Consider the following 24,221-nt stretch of genomic DNA (forward strand, 5'->3'; position numbering starts at 1 on the left):
GTATTTTATTTTCTGCCACATGTACTTGCTTGGCCAGGTGGGGGCGAAATGCAAGGCAGGCCCATTGGGTGTCATCATAATCATATATATTAACCTGAGAAATTTCAGACCATTCATTTTAAGCAAAGAACATTTCTGATACACTTTTTGGTTGGCCAGATGGTGGCGCTATGTTAGGCATGGAAATTACACATGTGAATATCATCACAATAATGATATCCAAATTTTTTGTAAACAGATCAATCACTTAAGGCATTGTCCATTTTCTGGCACATTTCCTGCTTGACCAGGTGGTGGCGCTATGCCAGGCAGGCTCATTGGGTGTCTGGATATCATCATAATTATAATATCTATTACCATGAGAAGTGTCAGACCATTTATTCAAAGCATAGAGCATTTCTGGCACATTTCCTGCTTGGCCAGATGGTGGCGCTATGCTAGGCCTGTGAATTACGAATGTGAATATCATCACAAAAATGATGTCTGATATTTTATAAAGTTTCAGATCAATCACTTAAGGCATTGTCCATTTCTGGCACATTTCCTGCTTGGCCAGGTGGTGGCGCTATGTCAGGCAGGCCCATTGGGTGTCTGGATATCATCATAATCATGATATCTATTAACCTGAGAAGTTTCAGACCATTCATTCAATGCACTGTGATTTATGACACATTTCCTGTTTATGTGGTGAGATATTAAAATCATATCAAATATATAAGTTATCAAAAATCCCTTCACAATTTAACATCAGCGACATCTTGGCATAATATTCGCCAAATTTCAAATGAATCTAACAAACCGTCTAGGAGGAGTATGTTCAAATTGATCATGTGAAATCAGTATAATTGTCATTCTTTCTGTTGCCAGGTGGTGGCGCTATGCCAAACATGCTTTATGGGCATGTGAATATTATCATTAACATGGTCTTTAATGACCTGTGAAATTTAAAACATTTCAAGCCATGCATGGTGAATTATGACACATTTATTGTTCATGTGGAAGGGTATTAAAATTAATAATTTCGCCATTTCGTCAAATTACAACATATCAAAAAAAGGCTTCACAATTTATAATCAGGAACATCTCGGCGTCATGTATACCAACTTTAACATGAATCGGATCAACCGTCTAGGAGGAGTATGTTAAAATTGATCATGTCCACAACGCACAAAATCTCAATTACCTCACTTCCTGTGGGCGTGGCTAATGACATGGTAATACAAAAGTTGTTTGGTTTTGGGAGTTACATACACCCACAAAATTTGGTGTGTGTATCTAAAACTATATGCCAACCACAAGTCACAGTGACATAAGGGGGCGCTATGGAGTTCCTGGCCAACGCCCGGTGCCAAGCTTTTATCCATGTCTATTCACTGTATCACTTGATGTGTGTGCCAAATTTCATGCGTTTTCACCCATGGGAAGCACCTCTTTTGGGATCACAATTCAGCACATATTTCATCACATTAGTCTGCACAAAATCCCAAATATCTCACTTCCTGTTGGGCGTGGCTAATGCATTGTACATAGGAAAGTTGTTCATCTTGGAGAGATACAGACACCTACCAAATTTGGTGTGTGTAGCTGAAATTATATGCCAACCACGGGATCAGTCACCTAAGGAGGCGTAAGGGGGCGCTAGCGAGTCCCTGGGCCATGCCCGGGGCCAAGCTTTTGTACCTAGCTGCTTTGTGTGACACCTGATGTGTGTCTCAAATTTCAAGACTTTTCGTTTATGTTAACCACCTCAAAATATATGCCAACCACGAGATCAGTCACCTAAGGGGGCGCTAGCGAGACCCTGGGCCACGCCCGGAGTCAAACTCTTGTACATAACTGCGATGTGAGACACTTGACGTGTGTGCCACATTTCAAGAGTTTTCGACAATGTTAACCACTTGAAAAACAGGAAAGCAAAAAAGTAGAATAATGAATAATAATAATAATAATAATCCTTACAAAAACAATAGGGCCTTGCGCCCTTCGGTGCTCGGGCCCTAAATATAGCCGCAAGCGGCAATGGCGGGCCCGAGCACCTGCGGGCCGCAACCCGTGACATGTCGGAATCCAACAAAGCACCGACGTGGTGCGTTTGTGAAATGTACATATTTGATGCGTGTGCTATTTGTTTTTGTATTTTATTTTCTGCCACATTTACTCGCTTGGCCAGGTGGGGGCTTAATGCAAGGCAGGCCCATTGGGTGTCATCATAATCATAATATATATTAACCTGAGAAATTTCAGACCATTCATTTTAAGCAAAGAACATTTCTGATACACTTTTTGGTTGGCCAGATGATGGCGCTATGTTAGACATGGAAATTAGACATGTGAATATCATCACAATAATGATATCCAAAATTTGTGTAAACTTTCAGATCAATCACTTAAGGCATTGTCCATTTCTGGCACATTTCCTGCTTGACCAGGTGGTGGCGCTATGCCAGGCAGGCCCATTGGGTGTCTGGATATCATCATAATCATAATATCTATTAACCTGAGAAGTTTCAGACCATTTATTCAAAGCATAGAGCATTACTGACACATTTCCTGCTTGGCCAGGTGGTGGCGCTATGCCAGGCAGGCCCATTGGGTGTCTGAATATCATCATAATCATGATATCTATTAACCTGAGAAGTTTCAGACCATTCATTCAATGAACTGTGATTTATGACACATTTCCTCTTCATGTGGTGAGATATTAAAATCATATCAAATATATAACATATCAAAAATCCCTTCACAATTTAACATCAGCGACATCTTGGCATAATGTTTGCCAAATTTCACATGAATCTGACAAACCGTCTAGGAGCAGTATGTTAAAATTGATCATGTGACATCAGTGTAATTGTCATTCTTTCTGTTGCCAGTTGGTGGCGCTATGCCAAACATGCATTATGGGCATGTGAATATTATCATTAACATGGTCTTCAATGACCTGTGAAATTTAAAACATTTCAAGCCATGCATGGTGAATTATGACACATTTATTGCTTATGTGGAAGGGTATTAAAATTAATAATTTCGCCATTTCGTCAAATTACAACATATCAAAAAAAGGCTTCACAATTTATAATCAGGAACATCTCGGCGTCATGTATACCAACTTTGACATGAATCGGATCAACCGTCTAGGAGGAGTACGTTAAAATTGATCATGTCCACAATGCACAAAATCTCAATTACCTCACTTCCTGTGGGCGTGGCTAATGGCATGTTAATACAAAAGTTGTTTGTTTTTGGGAGTTACATACACCCACCAAATTTGGTGTGTGTATCTAAATTTATATGCCAACCACAAGTCACAGTGACATAAGGGGGCGCTATGGAGTTCCTGGGCAACGCCCGGTGCCAAGCTTTTATCCCTGTCTATTCACTGTACCACTTGATGTGTGTGTCAAATTTCAAGACTTTTCAACCATGTTAACCACCTCAAAATATATGTCAACCACGGGATCAGTCACCTAAGGGGGCGCTAGCGAGTCCCTGGGCCACGCCCGGGGTCAAGCTCTTGTACCTAACTGCATTGCGTGACACCTGACGTGTGTGCCAAATTGCAAGAGTTTTCGACCATGTTAACTCCCTCAAAAACAGGAAAGCAAAAAAGTAGAATAACAATAAATAATAATAATAATAATAATAATAATAATAATAATAATCCTTACAAAAACAATAGGGCCTTGCGCCCTTCGGTGCTCGGGCCCTAAATATAGCCGCAAGCGGCAATGGCGGGCCCGAGCACCTGCGGGCCACAACCCGTGACATGTCGGAATCCAACAAAGCACCGACGTGGTGCGTTTGTGAAATGTACATATTTGATACGGGTGCTATTTGTTTTTGTATTTTATTTTCTGCCACATTTACTCGCTTGGCCAGGTGGGGGCGCAATGCAAGGCAGGCCCATTGGGTGTCATCATAATCATAATATATATTAACCTGAGAAATTTCAGACCATTCATTTTAAGCAAAGAACATTTCTGATACACTTTTTGGTTGGCCAGATGGTGGCGCTATGTTAGGCATGAAAAGTACACATGTGAATATCATCACAATAATGATATCCAAAATGTTTGTAAACTTTCAGATCAATCACTTAAGGCATTGTCCATTTCTGGCACATTTCCTGCTTGACCAGGTGGTGGCGCTATGCCAGGCAGGCCCATTGGGTGTCTGGATATCATCAAAATCATAATATCTATTAACCTGAGAAGTTTCAGACCATTTATTCAAAACATAGAGCATTTCTGGCACATTTCCTGCTTGGCCAGAAGGTGGCGCTATGCTAGGCCTGTGAATTACGCATGTGAATATCATCACAATAATGATATCCAATATTTTATAAAGTTTCAGATCAATCACTTAAGGCATTGTCCATTTCTGGCACATTTCCTGCTTGGCCAGGTGGTGGCGCTATGCCAGGCAGGCCCATTGGGTGTCTGGATATCATCATAATCATGATATCTATTAACCTGAGAAGTTTCAGACCATTTATTCAAAGCATAGAGCATTTCTGGGACATTTCCTGCTTGGCCAGAAGGTGGCGCTATGCTAGGCCTGTGAAATACGCATGTGAATATCATCACAATAATGATATCCAATATTTTATAAAGTTTCAGATCAATTACTCTTAAGGCATTGTCCATTTCTGGCACATGTCCTGCTTGGCCAGGTGGTGGCGCAATGCCAGGCAGGCCCATTGGGTGTCTGGATATCATCATAATCATGATATCTATTAACCTGAGAAGTTTCAGACCATTCATTCAAAGCATAGAACATTTTTGGCACGTTTCCTGCTTGGCCAGATGGTGGCGCTATGCTAGGCATGTGAATTACACATGTGAATATCATCACAATAGTATCGAATATTTTATAAAGTTTCAGATTAATCAGTTAAGGCATCGTCCATTTCTGGAACATTTCCTGTTTGGCCAGGTGGTGGCGCTATGCCAGGCAGGCCCATCTGGTGTCTGGATATCATCATAATCATAATATCTGTTAACCTGAGAAGTTTCAGACCATTCATTCAATGCACTGTGACTTTATGACACATTTCCTGTTCATGTGGTGAGATATTAAAACCATAACATATTTCAACATATCACAAATTCCTTCACAATTTAACATCAGCAACATCTTGGCATAATGTTCGTCAAATTTCACATGAATCTGACAAACCGTCTAGGAGCAGTATGTTAAAATTGATCATGTGACATCAGTGTAATTGCCATTCTTTCTGTTGCCAGGTGGTGGCGCTATGCCAAATAGGCATTATGGGCATGTGTATATCATCACTGCCATGGTATTCAAAGACCTGTGAAATTTAAAACATTTCAAGCCATGCATGGTGAATTATGACACATTTATTGTTTATGTGGAAGGGTATTAAAATTAACTAGAGAATGTAATTCCAGGGAATTACGAGTGCATGAAAATGAAGCTAGGACAGACATAGCATAGCTTAATAAAAAGTTGATAGTTTAGACGTAGACAGTTTAAAAGTTGAATGTAGATAGTTTAACAGTTGATAATAGACAGATAGTTTAATAGACAGATAGTTTAATGAATGTTGAAAGTTTAAAAGTTATATGTAGATAGTTTAAAAGTTGTTGAGAGACTGATAGTTTAATGCGTGTTGATAGACAAATAGTTTAAAGCCTGTGTTGCAGCTTAACCACCACTGTTGATTAATGGGTACATAAACCAATCAATATATGTATATCATTTTTAAAAATGTCTCCAAATGGGTGTTAAATGCCAGTTTTTGTTGTTTTTAGCATTAGCGGGGTTTTTTTACGCAATTCGGTGATGACATCACTTTGGGGACTGCATGATCTGCGCTTCATTCATTTCAATGCATTTCAATGGACATCGCGGTTACACTTTCAACATAAAGTTTGTATATTTACACTTCGAATTTCGTCACAGCATTTATATCACAGCTACCCTATGATCTACCAATGGTAATAACGGTGCCTGATATCAATTTAGTAATTTCTACTGAATTTCGGGAGGTCTTGTTTTGGAGGGTATGTTTTACATTCATTCCTATGGGAAACGGTCGCGGTTACACTTTCAACATAAAGTTTGTATATTTTCACTTTGAATTTCGTTACAGCATTTATATGACAACGACCCTATGGTCTAACAAAGATAACAATGTATTCTGATTTTAGTTTAATGCAATTTTCTGAATTTGAGAGGCCTCATTATGAGGCTACATAATGCACCTATTCAGTTCAATGCATTATGCTTATAACGTTACGACACTTTTTTTGTTACTGTCAGTGAACAGCACCGAGTGAAAGTCAACATTTTCTTTATATCTAGTGATAGTGATCATGTCGTTAGTTCAGATAAGTAGCCTACCGGGCAAACTTAGTCAGAAGATCACAATATAAAGCATCATAATAGCTAGCTATGGGCTAACTTTCCAGTCCCACCTGTGAGCCACCCCTGTTGTTGCAAACTTAGCTTCTAGCCGCCGCCGCTTAGGCTGGTCGTGTCTTCAGCATGAATATTTTCGATAAGTACTGCTCGTGATTGATTGCCATTGACATCGTCAGGGTACGGCTTACCAAAGAGGGAGATAATATGGGCAAGTCGCAGTTTTGCAGGTGCTTGTGTGGGCTGTGCCGTCCCGATGGAAACTGTGGTGGAGAGCTGCAGTAACTAGGGAAGCGAGTGCATTTTGGCCGCTGGTCGAGGAGCTCCCCCCGTGACCAGCATATGATGATCTATCTAGCTATCTATCTACCTGTCTATATACATATCTAGGTTATCTATAGCCTATCTATTTATCTATAATCTGCACTATCTACTGCTGAATAATCCCTTACTCGTCTCTCTTTACTCCTCTCTCGTTACTCTCAAGGGTCTCAAGGTGGGCTTTGGTCTGTAGCCTCCCCAAGGTGACGTAATGCAATGCATTGTGGGGGAAAGGAGAATCACTTCAAACGCTGTGAAATAGTACCTGCTTTTTCGTATTATATTCCGTTTTGTGATACCCAACAACATCAAATACAATGGATAACAGTTTAAATGTTTATTACCAACAAGCAAATTGTGCAAATTCGTTGGAAAATGAACCCTGCAACACGGCCTTTAAAGGCTCTATATAGGTAGATAGTTGACGATAACTGACAGTTGGAATGGCTCTAATGTTTGCTAGCAGTTATGCTAACAAAGCTAATTATTTTGACCAAGTTACTTAGTTAACTTAGCTCATGTTTTCTAGACTTTTAGGAAAAAATGTTAACTATGCTAACAATGCTAACATGTTAACTATGCTAACCATATGACTTAGCTAACTTAGCTAATAATTTTTAGCAGTTATGCTAACTATGCTAACATGCTAACTATGTTAACCATGATACTTAGCTAACTTAGGTAATCATTTGTAGCAGTTTTATAAAAAATGCTAACATGCTAAAACTATGTTAACAATGTTAACATGCTAACCATGTGACTCAGCTAATTAGCTAATCATTTTTAGTAGTTTTGCTAAAATGCTAACTATGATAACAATGTTAACCATGCTAATTATGCTAACTAGCTAACTAGCTAGTGAGGACTTTTATTTTGAAACAGTTGAAGGCAGAGGACACAGTTGATGGGAGTCATAGTTGACAAACAGTTACAGTAACAGTTGAACAGTTGATAACAGTTGAACAGTTAAAAAGTTGGATAGTTTAAAGGGACTTTTATTTTGAAACAGTTGTGGGCACAGGAAGCAGTTGAACAGGATTACGGGGACGCTGGCAAGACACGCCGCTCCGTCTGGCATCATGTTTTTGTTTGTTTTTATGTAATGTTTGTAATTTTATGTAATGTCATGTTTATTTTTTGTATTGGTTTGTCTAGTTAAATGTTTTCCCTATTTATTTACGCTATTTTTGATAGTTTTCGTGTTATTCTTAGTCCTTTTTACTCCTAAGTCAGCTGATGTCGTTGACATTTGTCCATTGGGAGCTTGCTATGGCTAGCTTTTGCCCTAGCTGGGCATCGGACATCCTTCCATCTATCCGTGAGCGGTGCAGCACTTCACTGTCTGGTCGAGGGGATCTCTCGGGACAGCTGGACCTAGGCTACTCTGCGAAAGATCTGCCATGGCCGCCGAGCTGTTGCTGACCTGCGAGCTGCCATGCCAACTGCAGACTAACTGGGCCTCTGACATCCTTCCATCCATCCGTGAACAGTGCACTTCACTGTCTGGTCGAGTGGATCTCTCGGGACAGCCGGACCTAGACTCTACTCTGCGAAAGATCTACCGTGCCCGCCGAGCTGTTGCTGACCTGCGAGCTGCCTTACCAACTGCAAACTAACGTTAACGGTGAAGAGCTGCATTCTCACGGAGCAACAAAGTCGCTGTTAAGTCCACCGAATTGCGGATCTACATGATCGCTCAGTACTTTGGACTGTGCTTCCATCATCTCCAGACTGCAGTCTAGCAGGCCTAGCTTCTAACGTTAACGTTATCTCCAGACTGCCAGTGAATTCACCGGGTTGGTCAGTTGCTAAAGAACTTTGTTGGCATTGCATCGGTTGTAAAGACACAGCTCTGTGCGCAGTTTTCACGGATCATCATTGCCCTTGGACTTTTTCAGCTGGTTTTGAAATTGGACTAATTTTAACATCACTTTTTCCCCTTTTAAAATATATATATTTTTAAATGTTTTTATTTGTTTATTTGTTTTGTTGTCTGTCTTGTATGTCTTGGTGTCACGGGTACGCTGGCGACTACGCCGCTCCGTCCGGCATTTTTTGTATTTGTTATTTTTTAAATGTATTTGTCTTGTCTTGATGTCATGGGTACGCTGGCGACTACGCCGCTCCATCCGGCATCTTTTGACTTGTTGTTATGTGTCTTGTTTGTGGAGCGCTTTGGATTGCACTATGTGCATGTTAAATGCGCTTTATAAATAAATCTGACTTGACTTGACTTGACATATTGTATGCTTAAAGCCTGAGACAGTGGCTCCAGGTGGCCTGAACACCTGGCATAGGATTCTAATTGCTCTATTGTGATGTCATAATCTAATGTTAAGTCAATGGGGAAATTTTAGTAGTTTTTAATTAATAGTTTAAAAAGTATAAAAGTTACAAAGTTGAAAAATACATAGCTGAAGTCACATAAGTAAGACCTACGCAACGCAGTTTGAATGAAGTTTCTAAGTTAAATGGTTGAAGCTGTATTAAACGCACAAAAAGTGTCAGCGGAATAATAACTAGAAAAGCATTTCCTGAAGGAAATACAGTGCATGAAAATGCAAAAATATGATGTAAAATATCATACAGAGTAAAAACAAACGATATTGGTTGCTAGGTAGATGAGGTTTAATATAGTTGGAATGACTGAACAGTTAAATAGGTGGATAGTTTCAATGGTTAATTTATTTAGGTAGATAGTTGACGATAACTGACAGTTGGAATGGCTCTAATGTATGCTAGCAGTTATGCTAACTATGTTGACAAAGATAATGTTAACCAAGCTACTTAACTTAGTTAATTTAGCTAATGTTTTTAGCAGTTTTTTTATGTTAATAATGCTAATGCTGTTAACTATGTTAACAATCTTAACTATGTGACTTAGCTAACTTAGCTAATAATTTATAGCAGTTATGCTAAAATACTAAGAATGCTACCATGCTAACCATGTGACTTAGCTAACTTAGCTATTCATTTTTAGTAGTTATGCTAACTATGCTAACTATGCTAACCATGTTGTCGACCAGTTATGCTTTTTCGCATACCAGTCGTTTGTCTGGTAGAGGAGGCGGGACAGGCTTTCTCGTCTCTGATGATTGGAGGTTTACACAGTTGCTGCCTGCTCAGGTCCACAACTCGTTTGAATATCATGCCATCATGATAACTGAACCATACAAATTATACTTGGTGGTTATTTATCGCCCTCCAGGACAACTTGGGAACTTTGTGAACGAGTTGGACATTCTACTGTCTGCTATTCCAATGGATGCATGCCCATTATTAATCCTTGGCGATTTTAATATTCATTTGGATAACTCGTCTGCAATTGACTTCCTGTCTCTCCTCATTTAATATCACACGTGTCCACAGTCCTCCTACTCACAAGGCTGGTAAAGATCTTGATTTAATTCTGGTACGTAACTGTAATACAGACAAGGTTTTGGTTAATCCATTACATGTATCGGATCATCACTTTATCAGATTCTCTGTGTGTCTCCTGGATAACCCAGCAGCTCCTCCTCCGATAATTTCGTTCCGGCGTAATCTCAGAAGCCTCTCAAGTGACCATTTTGCAACATTAGTAACATCTGCTTTACCTACTCCTAGCTCATTCTTGACACTTGAGGTTAATGACGCTACAGAGACTCTCTGCTCTACACTGGCATCTTGTCTGAATGCAGCATGTCCTCTTTCCTCAAGACCTACTCGTTCTAAACCTCGCCATCCATGGCTGACGAACAGTATAGTCTCAGTACGAAAGGAACTTAGAGCTGCTGAGAGGAAATGGCGTAAATCCAGAGATGGAAATGATCTTAGTAACTACCAGTCTTTGCTGTCATCCTTTTCATCCACTGTTACACTTGCAAAAAAGGCATTCTATCAAAGCAAGATTGAGAGCGCCACTGACAGTAGACAACTTTTTTCTACTTTCAAATCTCTCCTCAATCCTCCACCACCACCATCAACTACTTCACTGTCAGCAAATGACTTTGCAACATTTTTCACTGAAAAAGTTGCTAAAATAAGTGCTCAGTTTGATGCTCCTATAAAGAGGGCTTTGCCTTGTGTTAGTATGACCCCATCATTTGACTCTTTCTCTCCTCTTGATGAGGAAGCAGTCTCTCAATTGCTTCAGCGATGTCGTCCAACAACATGCCCATTAGATCCTGTCCCGTCCACTCTTCTACAGTCTATCTCACCCGCTGTTCTACCAGCAGTCACACATGTATTTAATGCTTCACTCAGTTCTGGAATAGTTCCTTATTCTTTTAAACAGGCTAGGGTTACACCTCTGCTAAAGAAAAGTACACTTAATCCAACTGAGGTGAAGAACTACAGACCTGTCTCCCTTCTTCCTTTCTTGTCAAAGGTTTTGGAGAAAGTGGTCTTCAAGCAAGTTTGTGACTTTCTTCATCAGAATAATCTACTAGACCCTTATGCAGTCTGGTTTCAAGAGTGGTCATTCTACTGAAACTGCTCTTCTGTCTGTGACTGAAGCATTGAGAGTAGCTAAGTCCTCTGCTCAGTCATCAGTATTAATTCTACTAGATTTATCTGCAGCCTTTGATACTGTTAACCATGACATTCTCCTATCTATACTATCTGAACTGGGAATTTCTGGAAAAGCTCTTGACTGGTTTGAATCTTACCTTAAAGGGCGTTCTTTCAACGTGTCTTGGCAGGGACAAGTATCTAAGTCTCATGCCCTCACCACAGGTGTGCCTCAGGGATCAGTATTAGGACCCTTGCTTTTCTCTATTTACACCACTTCCTTAGGTGATACCATTCGCTCCCATGGATTTGACTATCACTGTTATGCAGACGACACTCAACTCTACCTGTCTTTCCCACCTGATGACTCTAGTGTTTCCCACCGGATTTCTGCATGCCTTAAGGATATTTCAGCCTGGATGAAAGATCGGCACCTTCAGCTTAATCTCTCAAAAACAGAGTTTTTGGTGTTTCCAGCTAAAACAGCTATTCCCCAACAGATTAACATCCAGCTTGACTCAACTTCACTGACCCCAACTAGATCGGCACGAAACTTGGGCGTTGTAATTGATGACCAACTTAACTTCTCTGAGCATATAGCTTCTATTGCAAAATCATGCCGGTTTATGCTTTACAACATTAGGAAGATCAGACCTTATCTGACACAAGATTCCACACAACTTCTTGTTCAGACCATGGTCATCTCTAAGCTGGACTATTGTAATTCACTGTTAGCTGGCTTACCCGCTTGTGTAACAAGATCATTACAGCTGATTCAAAATGCTGGAGCACGCCTGGTCTTCAATCAGCCAAAGAGGACACATGTAACTCCTCTCCTAGTTACTCTCCATTGGCTCCCTATAGTAGCCAGAATTAAATTTAAATCTCTCACTTTGGCCTATAGGACACTAACTAGATCTGCTCCTAGTTATTTTAATTCAATAATCAAGCCTTACATCCCCAACCGCCCACTGCGGTCTTCTGGTGAGCGTATGTTGTGTCGACCAGTCATAAAAACTGGGTCTAATTCCAGACTCTTTTCTTCAGTGGTTCCATGTTGGTGGAATGAACTGCCCAGTGGTCTCCGTTCCTGTGGTAGTTTTGGGTCGTTTAAGAGGGGTCTAAAGACATTCCTATTCAACATATACTTAGTTGTTTAAGCGCTTATGTGTTATGGTTTATATAATGTTGTTTTATTTTAATTGGGCTGTTAATTAATTTGACATTATTGTTTATTATTGATATTCTCCTTAATGTAGTCTTAGCATGTTATTGTTTTTATATTATTGATTGAATTGACATTATTGTTTTATTATTGCCTTTCCCCTTTCTTACATTGCTTTTTATTAGGCTATTGATTGAATTGATATTATTGTGTACTACAACTATTCTCCTTACTATATTTGACCTAGATTTTAATCTGTTCCCTGTTCATTTTTAAATATTATTATGTTGTTTTGTATTTATATGTCGCTTTGGACAAAGGCGTCTGCTAAATCCATAACCATAACCATAACCATGTTACTTAGCTAACTTAGCTAATGTTTTCTAATAGTTTTGTCAAAAATGATAACTATGCTAACAATGCTAACTATGCTAACCATGTGACTTAGCTAGATTAGCTTATCATTTTTAATAGTTATGCTAACTATGTTAACTAGTATGTTAGCAATGCTAACATGCTAACTATGCCAACCATGTGACTTAGGTAACCTAGCTAATAATTTTAGTAGCTATGCTAGCTAGCATGTTAACAATGTTAACATGCTAACTATGCTAACCATGTGACTTAGCTAACCTAGCTAATTATTTATAGCAGTTATGCTAACTATGCTAACTAGCATGTTAGCAATGCTAACATGCTAACTATGTTAACCATGTTACTTAGCTAACTTAGTTAATTATTTTTAGCAGTTATGATAACCATGCTAACAATGCTAACATGCTAACTATGTTAACCATGTAACTTAGCTAATCATTTTTAGCAGTTTTGCTTAAAATGCTAACAATGCTAGCAATGTTAGCAATGCTAACATGCTAACTATGCTAACCATGCTAACTAGCTACAGTGGGTAGGAGTCATAGTTGATGACAAGTCAAGTCAAGTCAGATTTATTTGTATAGCGCATTTAACATGCACAGAGTGCAACCCACTCAAGTAACAGTTACAATGGCTGAACAGTTAAAAAGTTCAGTAGTTTAAAGGGTTAATTTGTATAACAGTGAAATATTGTAGTGAGGACTTTTATTTTGAAACAGTTTTTGGCAGAGGAAGCAGTGGAACAGGGTGTGTAGTCTTAATAGAGCCAGTTTGTATGGTTAAATGTCTGTTGTGTGCGTGTGTCAAGGTAAAGCCTAGGCCTACCGTGCGCATATACTGTACTGCGCAAAAGCGCCACTTGCGCCTAGGCTATTTCACTATTGTATCGCCTTGTTAGGCTATGCGCGGGGTGTGCCAACTTTTTATGAGATAGAGAGACCCCCTTAAAGACAAAAAGATAATTCGAGCCCTGCTGGTGGCCTTTTCCTTTCGTGGACATAATGCTGAATGCACTATTCACTGTCGTAGACGAAATAAACTCTTTTTTTTTGGTCAAAAGTAATTCTGTCTACGTAAATACAGAATGCACCTACACGCATCATTCTGTGAATCCCATTTCAATTTCGTCCACAAAAGTCCACGCAATAGTAACTTAATAACTTGCGAAATGCATTCAGTGACGCTTTTATTCCGTGGACGAAATGCATAATAGAATCACGTACAATAGATTTCGTGAGTAGTCGTTTACGAAATGAATTATGTGTCACGATAATTTCATTACGTGGACGAAATGCATAACAGAATCACGAAATCAGTTTTGTGACCTGCTACAATACATTTTGTGAGTCAGTAGTTTACGGAATGAATTATGTGTCAGGATAATTTCATTACGTAGAGGAAATGCATAACAGAATCACGAAATCAGCTTTGTGACCTGCTACAACTCATTTCGTGAGTCAGCAGTTTACGGTGCCAGGCCGTGCTGGACCTAGCCTAGGTCCGCGAAAAGCAACTGCATAGGCTTTCTCTGAATTATCTATGGTCTATGATCTTCAAACTATGAGCCTCTTTGACGAGTAGATTGCTGGTCCACTGGACAACGAATTTAGGCTTAGGCCTATGCCCGGTGCTTCTGTCTGTTAATTTTGCGGCACAACTGCTGGAACCGTGGACCGAAAGAAAAATAAACTAAATGTTTCCCTGATCAATGCATAGGTCTACTTCTTAATTCATCAAATATAGAGGCATAGGCTACCATTAGCCTAGGTGGTAGTGGTAGGCTGTGAGTGCTCATTCAAAGTCTATGCGTTTCTGTGCAAGTGAAACTGACAAACTCGTGGGTAGGCTAAGGCTAAGCCACGATATTTAAAACAATCAAGAAGTGGATTCCTGTAATGTTCATGAAAACAGTATAGCGATTGGATAGCCTGATAAATCGCGACTTGTTGTAGGCCTAACAGGCCTAGTTTATATCGTCTCGCTGGAGTGCACGCATAATAGGCCTAATCGCTATGCCTACTTGCCCGTCCAAATAGAGGGCTTTCCTGTGTTTCACGGAGCTCTGACTAACGGGAGGCGCGATTCAAGTGGCCACTTCTAAATGGTAGCCTAGGCTACCCACTGGCTAATTCATTCCGCAAACTGCTGACTCACGAAATGTATTTTAGCAGGTCACAAAACTGATTTTGTGATTCTATTATGCATTTCGTCCACGTAATGAAATTATCGTGACATAATTCATACCGTAAACTGCTGACTCACGAATGTATTGTAGCAGATCACAAAACTGATTTCGTGATTCTGTTACGCATTTCGTCCACGTAATGGAATTATCGTGACACATAATTCATTTCGTAAACTGCTGATTCACGAAATGTATTGTACGTGATTCTATTATGCATTTCGTCCACAGAATGAAAGCATAAGTCACTGAATGCATTTTGTAAGTTATTAAGTTACTATTGTGTGGACAGAATGCCTTCTGTAACACAACACAATACTTTTGTGGACGAAATTGAAATGGGATACACAGAATGATGCGTGTAGGTGCATTCCGTATTTACGTAGACAGAATTACTTTTGACCAAAAAAAAGAGTTTATTTCGTCTACGACAGTGAATAGTACGTTCAGCATTACTGTATGTCCACGAAAGGAAAAGGCCACCAGTCAATTTCGTCCACGAAATGATGTGCTCTCTTCAGTGTTTCGTGGACACAATGCAAACCAATTTGTGCATTCCGTGGACAAAAGGCGTTACGATGTAACATGGTTTCGTAATGAATATATGTATTTCGTCACACAAAAGTCATTCTGTCCACGAAATAAGGCATGTTACATTTGGCGCCCCATAGCCTTGCGCCCTTCGGTGCTCGGGCCCTAATAATAATAATAATAATAATAATCCTTACAAAAACAATAGGGCCTTGTGCCCTTCGGTGCTCGGGCCCTAATAATGATAATATGCTTTATTTGTATAGAACCTTTCACAGAATGCAGTTCAAAGTGCTTTATATTTGGAACATGTAACACAATAAAAAAAAAAGAATTAGTCATTTATCATTGTTGCTGTGGCTGTTTATGATCCAATCAGCAACATATCAGAAATATATAAAACTAAAGTAGAAAAACAGTACAAATCAAAGGTGAAGCTGCACTATGCACAATGACTCAGCCCCCCTCTCTTTCTTTCTTTCTTTCTTTCTTTTTTCTTTCACTGATGTCTTCATTGATGATGACCTAAACTTGTGAACCTTTGATGCATTGTGGTGCAAAGCTATTTGTAAATTAAGCTCGGAAATGATTCTGTAAAAAGTGGTGTTGTATTTCCTTGGGTAAAGATTTAGGGATAAGAAGATTCCAACAAAATGGCCCTGATTCTTTTGCATACGACTGGAAATATACCTTCCCTCGAAATTACTTCTGACATTGCAGCTCAGGCTGAAATGGAAACTAAATTGAAAACAGCTCTGGTTGGGGAATCAACTGCATGTTTCCTCTGAAGGCATGTTTGAACTGGGACAGTTGTCATGTTGAAAGTAATATTTGAAACTTTTATGTGAAATATGTATTGCTGTGTGGATTGTTTTCTTTATTATTTGAATGTTTTGAGTTAAGGAATTTCTCCTCCCCTCCAAATGTAAGGAGACCTCAAATGTATTGTCTGTGATAACTGATATTTTGTTATCAGCGCAACTCATGGAGATTAAGTTAAGCCATCCTGAATATTCTCTTGTTGACTGGAACAATATTCTGATTCTGAATATGACGTCCTTTCACTATTTATGAAAATACCCCCTTGGGCAGAACCGCCAACACACTATTGACAAATTAGATTAATTCTAATTCATTCAGGGTAATTGCCCACAGTTGGGGTTCATGCAGAGCGCATGGAGAACTAGATACAATGATGCCAGTGCCCAGTTCATGAACTCACAACCTCTGTATTTATTTCTTCCTCAACTGACTACACAAATTCACTGTAATATAGATCCACTCGTGGGTTCACAGCTAACCAGATGTCTTATACGGCTTTTCAGGATGCTGTAAGTTCCAGTGAATTAAAGCACCATCTCCGTGTTCAGAGATATGAGGTCACCGTTGAAAATAATTAATGCCCACTTCCCTTGGCAATAGGTTTTGTGCCTCTGATTCTATTTTTTCTCAGCTGAAGCCACTAAACTAACTATAAAACCCTAAAAAAAAAAAATATTGTGTGAACTTTCTTGCATCATTTAGCAAGTATAAGAAGGAATCATATCATCCACTCTATGTCAAGGTCATCTTCACCCTATTGGGTTCTGTTTTCTAATGCTGGCTGCCGGTGGTCTATACACTATCAGTACAGGTCAATGTCTGACTGAGTATTCAGTACATTAGGAATATCAGTTACATCTTCAATTAACATCTTTAGATGTTAATAATGCATCACATAAATTAGTGACTCGACACTATGGAATGCAAACCCTTCACCCTTCATTGTATATGGTCAACAATTTATTCACATCAGGTATATGCAGTTCAGTAATAAGATGTCCAGGCTATTACAAAGTGAACACAAAAACCAGGCAGTAATGTGTGTCTGATTGGCTGTCTGTCTGCCTGTCTGTCTGATTAACTGTCTGTCTGTCTGCCTGTCTGTCAGATTAACTGTCTGTCTGTCTGCCTGTCTGTCTGATTAACTGTCTGCCTGTCTGTCGGTCTGCCTGCCTGCCTGTCTGTCTTTCTGTTTGTTTGCTTGTCTGCCTGTTTTTCATATCATCACCTCTCGTTACTATTGGTATTTCAAATTGACATGCGTCAACAACACAACACTTACCACAACACACCACACCACAACACAACACAACACACAACACAACACAACACAACACAACACAACACAACAACAACTCCACTCTCCCCCATGGAGTTTTTAATACATCCTGTCATTTGAGGCCTCGCGCTTGCGTAAGTCATTACGAGTGCGTACGTGAGCTCCTGAAGGGAGCGCGTCTGCTCCCTCCGCTAGCGTATACTGCAGTCTCTGTATCTCTCCCAAATGTCTCGTGGGTGGGGGTGGGTGGGTAGGTGATTGGGGGGTGGGGTGGGAGTGGGTTAATGGATCACAAGGCAGAGGTGCATGTGATGAGCTTGATGCTGGGCTACACAACAGCAGCAGTACTTTGATAGTGTAAACCACAGGCCCATCAAATAAACAGGGGTTTTGGTTGTGGCACTGTGGTATTAGAAGAAGTCTACATCAGTCTTTCTCTTCAAAATTAAAAAGCGTGAATTGCACAAAACATAAACAACAAAAACACAAATAACTAATTTAAGTAGGAGATTGAAGAAGGCCGGCAAAAAGTATGAAAGGCCTGCACAAAAATTGACTTCATCCAACTTTTTAATGTGATGACAAAAATTTGAAATTGAAATGATATTAATCAAATAAGAAATCAATTCACTAGAGGGGGATAGAGTATTCCTACCCGGACAGCAACTTTTTAAGGCTCCAAGCAATAAGATCTTCTCAGAGTGCGGCAGAAGTGCTGTTCAACCAAGTAAGAGCTGTATTTTGCACACTGGCGCATGGCGTAAAACTCGTTTTCCACCCGCGCAAAGATTAATTCGGTATTTTGCACGTTTATTTTTTAAACAATGCACCCAGGGGTGTGGCAATTAACAACCTAGGGAGGGGCCTGGCGCATTGTCTAAAAATCGATATTGTACACCTGGTCAAAAGTCTATGGCGAGTTGTTTATATGTTATTTTAAGAGCTCATTGTCAACAGTCATATTGGCAGGTGCACGCACCATCCTTCTATCATTCATGAACACACACCAGTGCACGTCCATGCAAAACATTACAAATTGCAGGATTACAATGGGAAACATAATTAGAATAAAGATATTACGAAATACTGTACATCTCATGATGAGTAGTTATTCACCATCGTTTGCAAATTGGTAATGACGGTTAAAAGTGATTAGGGGAGAGGTGAGAGACACGTATGGAGCACAGCTGTCACGAGATATAAGCAACTCCTCTGCAGGATAAATGTTGTTTTGTTCAGTCATTTGAGAAATATTTGGGTAAGTGTTGCTTTTTTCAGCCTATATTTTTGATGGTAACCCATTGTCAGTCAATAGTGAAAGTAACTGCATATAACTGTCTTGTCATTGACTGACACCTTGGTGAAGTTAGTTTCACTTTGCCAATGAGTTAAAATAATAGACGAGTGCAAATGCGTGAAGGCTATGCTAGGTTTTAGTAAAGCATGGTTTAGTGGAATGACTATTCCATACGGTTTCGCAAGCAGCCTCCTTCAAATGCGCCGTTGAATGCCAAAATACCGATGCATTTATGTGACATATCGCGCTTTGCGCCGTTAAAGGGAATGACAGATGTCATTCTCATTGGTTTAAATGATGTTACGCCTCAAACACACCCATATGACTGATTAAAAAACCTAGGAACACCTTGTTGCGCCATGCGCTCCACGTTTGATAACGAAACCCCTCCCATTGTGGACTGGACATCCTACTAAATTTGAATAAGCTTTTGACAAGTGACGATGCACTTTAGAATGTCATGATAGGGCCCTAAGAGTTTATGTGCCATCAAAATGATTTGGGGAAAAAGCAACGGAATATGAATAAATAACCATTGTGAGGCAATGTCAAAAACGCTTGTGCTCAGCTCAGATATCCACTAAATTAGCATGCAAACCAAGTAGCGCTGGGCTAGCTCTCTTATAATACCACTTTGTACCATGTGTGGCGCTGTACAATGTAAGTCAGTGGAAGGGTGAACACATCGCTCCTTTAAAGTCAACATTTGAGCCTGCAGCTGTTCCTGACCGATTTAGTTGCCTTAATTAGGAGAGTGTCCATTTTTAATTCACAGAAAACACAGAAACGCAGTGGCTGGAAATGCACACAAATTCACCGCCAAATTCTCCTAATTCGTTTAAAATATGGTAGAAGAAATGGATGGAAACCCAGCAAATGACAATGGCCATCTTTTACCCCACTGCTCCGTGGGCAGGAAGTAATTAAAGCAACTGCCAACACCTGCTAATTGACTCTGGGAAAGAGAAAAACAGGGAGAAAGAGAGAGAGTAATGTATGATGCATGATGTTTTGTTTTCTTTCTTTACACACATCTATGTACATGTATGCTTTGGCAATACAAATTGTATTTTTGTCATGCCAATAAAGCTCAATTGAATTGAATTGAATTGAATTGAATTGAGAGAGAGAAAGAATGGTGAGAGGGAGAGAGCAAAAGAGAGAGAATGGTGAGAGGGAGAGAGGGAGAGAGCAAGAGAGAGAGAATGGAGAGAGGGGAGGAGAGCCCATAGTGAGTCATCAATGACCAACACAAAGCAGAAGAGAGAAAGAGAGAGATAGAAAGACCCTTGACCGGAAAGCTGAGTCCGCAGTCCCACAGCTGCGAGAGGCTTGGAGAGAGACAGAGCCTGGTGCTTCAGGCTGCTAAACGGCCCCAGGATGCAGCTCAGCAGGTTGTTTGTCTCCGAGCTCTGGTGGTCAGGCTGGTGTTGGTGGTGATGTTCAGGGGTCATGGGGCAGTGTGGAGCAGTGTGAGAGACGTAGCTGGGGGGGGGGGGTTGGGCTTCGGGAGCTCTTCTGCTAAGGGGGAAGTTGTAGATAGATGGAGGTCACTCCGGTAATTCGCCTTGACGTTTATTGTGCATGATGAGATCCTCATTGAGCGGGGCATTCAGCGTCGAACAAAGAGCCTCATTTTGCCCAGCGGAGAGGAGGGGACGCTCATGTGCCTCTGCTCATGAACCAGTTCCTGTCCAGGGCTGGCAACAGAGTGGGAGCTGGGAGATAGAGCAAGGGAGAGGAAGGTGGAGAGAGAGGGACAGAGAGAGGGAGAGTGAGAGAGGGAGAAAGAGGGAGAGAGAGGTAGAGAGAGAGGGGGGTGGAGAGGGAAAGAGAAGAGGGAGGTAGAGAGGAAAAAGAGAGGAAGAGAGAAAGGGGGAGAAAGAGAGAGGGAGGTGGAGTGGGAGAGAGAGATGGAGGTGCAGAGGGAGAAAGAGAGAGAGAGGAAGAGAGGGAGAGAAAGAGGGAGGTGGAGAGGGAAAGAGGGAGAGGGAAAGGGAGAGAGGGAAAGGGTGAGAGAGAAAGGGGGAGAGAGAGGGAGATAGGAAAGGGAGAGGGAGTTGCTGGTCCCCCACTCAACTCTTCCCACTGATATCCTGGACTCTGCTCCTCTAGCTCCTCTTCTCTACTCTGCTCCTCTACTGTAGCTCCTCTTCTCTACTCTGCTCCTCTAGCTCCTCTTCTCTACTCTGCTCCTTTACCTCCTATCCTCTACGCTATTTTTCACCAGTCGCATCAAGCCTTGGTACACTTATGCCTAAAGGCACAAAAGACAAGACAAGACTATATGTGGTATTTGTTAACAGCATACTAGTCTTCCATTATTCTTAATAGGTCTTTAACTTATTTGTTTAACTATAGCAAAGTCAAAGCCAAACTTCTGCTCCAACTTGATCAGTTATGCAATGTTCTCTACTACAATTGCTGAACATTGGATTTTAATGGAGCAAAGCAGAAATTTGCGGCAACACCACAAGACAAATATCACTGTCAACTAAATATTCTGTTTTACAGCTACAGTAATTGAGATTATATACCAATATATGTATGAGGGGCAGCCGTGGCCTACTGGTTAGCGCTTCGGACTTGTAACCGCAGGGTTGCCGGTTCGAACCACGACCAGTAGACACAGCTGAAGTGCCCTTGAGCAAGGCACCTAACCCCTCACTGCTCCCCGAGCGCCGCTGTTGTTGCAGGCAGCTCACTGCGCCGGGATTAGTGTGTGCTTCACCTCACTGTTTGTTCACTGTGTGCTGAGTGTGTTTCACTAATTCACGGATTGGGTTAAATGCAGAGACCAAATTTCCCTCATGGGATCAAAAGAGTATATATACTTACTTACTTATACTTATAACTGCGTGTAAGATTTTGAAGGTTTGTTTGACAGATGTATGGACAAAGAAACTTTTGTGTAAAATTACTGTCCCAAACTTTTGCATTAAATACATATTGTCACTGTACTAATTGTTTGCCCAAGAGGTTTGTTTTGGTCAGTACATCTCCCAAAAGTCCATTCCAACTTTGCAATAAGGTTCTTAACTCAATCATGATCTGGATTAGGGAAATGTGATTTACGGAGATCGAGGTCTGTAGAGTTATCACAGTATTATTCTCAAGTGGACTCAAAATGCTCAATTTTGGTGATAAATGTAGTGCCACAGGACACAAGATAAGCTACTGCTGAACATATATCACTGTAAAAGGCTGTATATTATCTCAGCAAGCCACATAAACCTCCTGAAGGTCTCAAACTCCTATAAAACTCTTGGTTTCGATAAATCAGGGCTTGACATGCATGTATGTGTAGCCATGCTTCAGTGAAGACCTATCCATTTATGCAGTATCACACAGTAAACAATGGTGGCTAACCCTCACACACGTCACAGAGTCCACATGTAAGCAATTAAACACAAGCATCTGACCACAGTGAAACAATCCCCCATGGCTCTTCCCTAAACGGCCCTCCACTGTGCTCCTACCCCTGAGCACGCTCCTCAGGAATGTCCTGGGGTAAAACTATCCCACTATCAGAGTGCCCCCTATCCCATGCACTCAGCTCCCCACACACCCCTGCTGTCCAGCTTCCCCGCAAACAACGCCCCCCAATGCCCAAACCCCCACCTCTGTCCACAGCCAGTCCACCCCACAAATCTTTACTGCCTGCACTGGCACAGCCTGCCACAAAAGCAGAGGAATCGTCTGGTGACCTTTGACCCGGCCAGTCACATTTTGTTCACACCTCATCCCTCACCAGAGCCGCTGGGTAGGGGTGGCTGGGTCAAGATGCCACAGCACTGCACAAGCAGTGAGCCTCGGACCGTGTCAAAGCATGCTGAAGGAAGAGGGGCTCCCAGGCCAAAAGGGCAATCAGGGGGGACACACAGCTCAGAACCCAACCTCCCACCCCCCACGCACACACACACACACACACACACACACACACACGCACACACACACACACACACACACACACACACACACGCGCACACATACACAAGCAAACACACACACACACAAGCAAACACACATACACACGCACACATACGCACACACGCACACACACACACACACAGACACACACACGCACACACACACACATGCACACATACACAAGCAAACACACACACACACACACGCACACATACACAAGCAAACACACACACACACAAGCAAACACACATACACAAATAGACCTACACATGGAGAGCTTAATCATGGTCACATCCTCTGGAGGGGGTGCTTTTAAAATGTAATGACTAAGTGTCAATAGGAAATATAGATGTAATTTGGCTGTGCTTTAATCTATTCTAAGAATTATTCTGTGTTTACTAAGCTGGTAGCAACCGAAGGAGAAAACATAGCTCTGGCACCAGCAGAGGTCAGGGATTCAACTCAGGGTGAAAAGACGCACTGATAAAATAACTATCTTTATGACGTCAGTGAGAAATAACTAACTGTGACTGATGACCTATTGACCAGTCCATTTTCCCATCAATCTGCAGACCTGGAGTACTGGGAATTCCAGGATCAAGCCTGTCAGTGGCTCAGCTACCAGGACACTGCTTCAGTCAGATAAATGAGGAAGATAGTCAAGGGGATGTGTGGAGGAGGAGGAGGGTAGGGTCTTTACAAGGTTGGAGCATCAGTGGACCAGTGATGCATGGGTCCTATTGCAGGTGACTCAAAGTCCTGTGTCAACATTGTTGATAATTGCCCCCAACAGCATGCTGTCATCTTTGCATAGGCCTACAATTGCCCCAAATACCTCACATACTTTATGTTTCTTTGCTTTGGGCTTTTCACAATGTGGGAAGTCCACACACTTTATGTTTCTTTGCTTTGTGCTTTTCACAATGTGGGATACTCAGTTCTAACCAGGATGAAGGTCTGTCCTTCCCCTTTTTCTTCTTGTTTGCGGTCACTAATTTTGTTTTCTTCACTAGTGATACTAGTGACAGTCTGACACTCTTGTACACCTTCTTATCATCTATGACCAAAAAAAAAACAAAAAAACAACAAGCACCCAGATCTCCAGATCTGTTATCTTTTCCCCAAATGCTCCACTCCCAGCACTCTCCAGACTCCAGCCTACGGATCAGATAGAGCAGCGCTGAGGCGACAGGGAATAATCAGCCAAACGTTACCATTAATCATCTCAGCTCCCAACTCTGCCACTCTCACTCTAACTGGCAGGTCCCTTTTGATTGCATCTCCTAATCGGCCTCATTAAACGCATGTTGTTGCCATTCGGGGGCAGCATGCTCCGCTGCTGGTGCAAGATGGACCGGGGGCTATAGTTTGCTTCTGCGGTCGTCGACACAAAGTGCCCATTGTATCCCGGCCTCCCCCGTCACATGATACCTGGTCACCC

The sequence above is a fragment of the Alosa pseudoharengus genome, unplaced genomic scaffold (assembly GCF_046254945.1).
Source record: "Alosa pseudoharengus isolate Yale_2024_CS ecotype anadromous, Long Island Sound unplaced genomic scaffold, YU_APseudo_1.1 YU_APseudo_1.1_scf_19, whole genome shotgun sequence".
Taxonomy (NCBI): Eukaryota; Metazoa; Chordata; class Actinopteri; order Clupeiformes; family Clupeidae; genus Alosa; species Alosa pseudoharengus.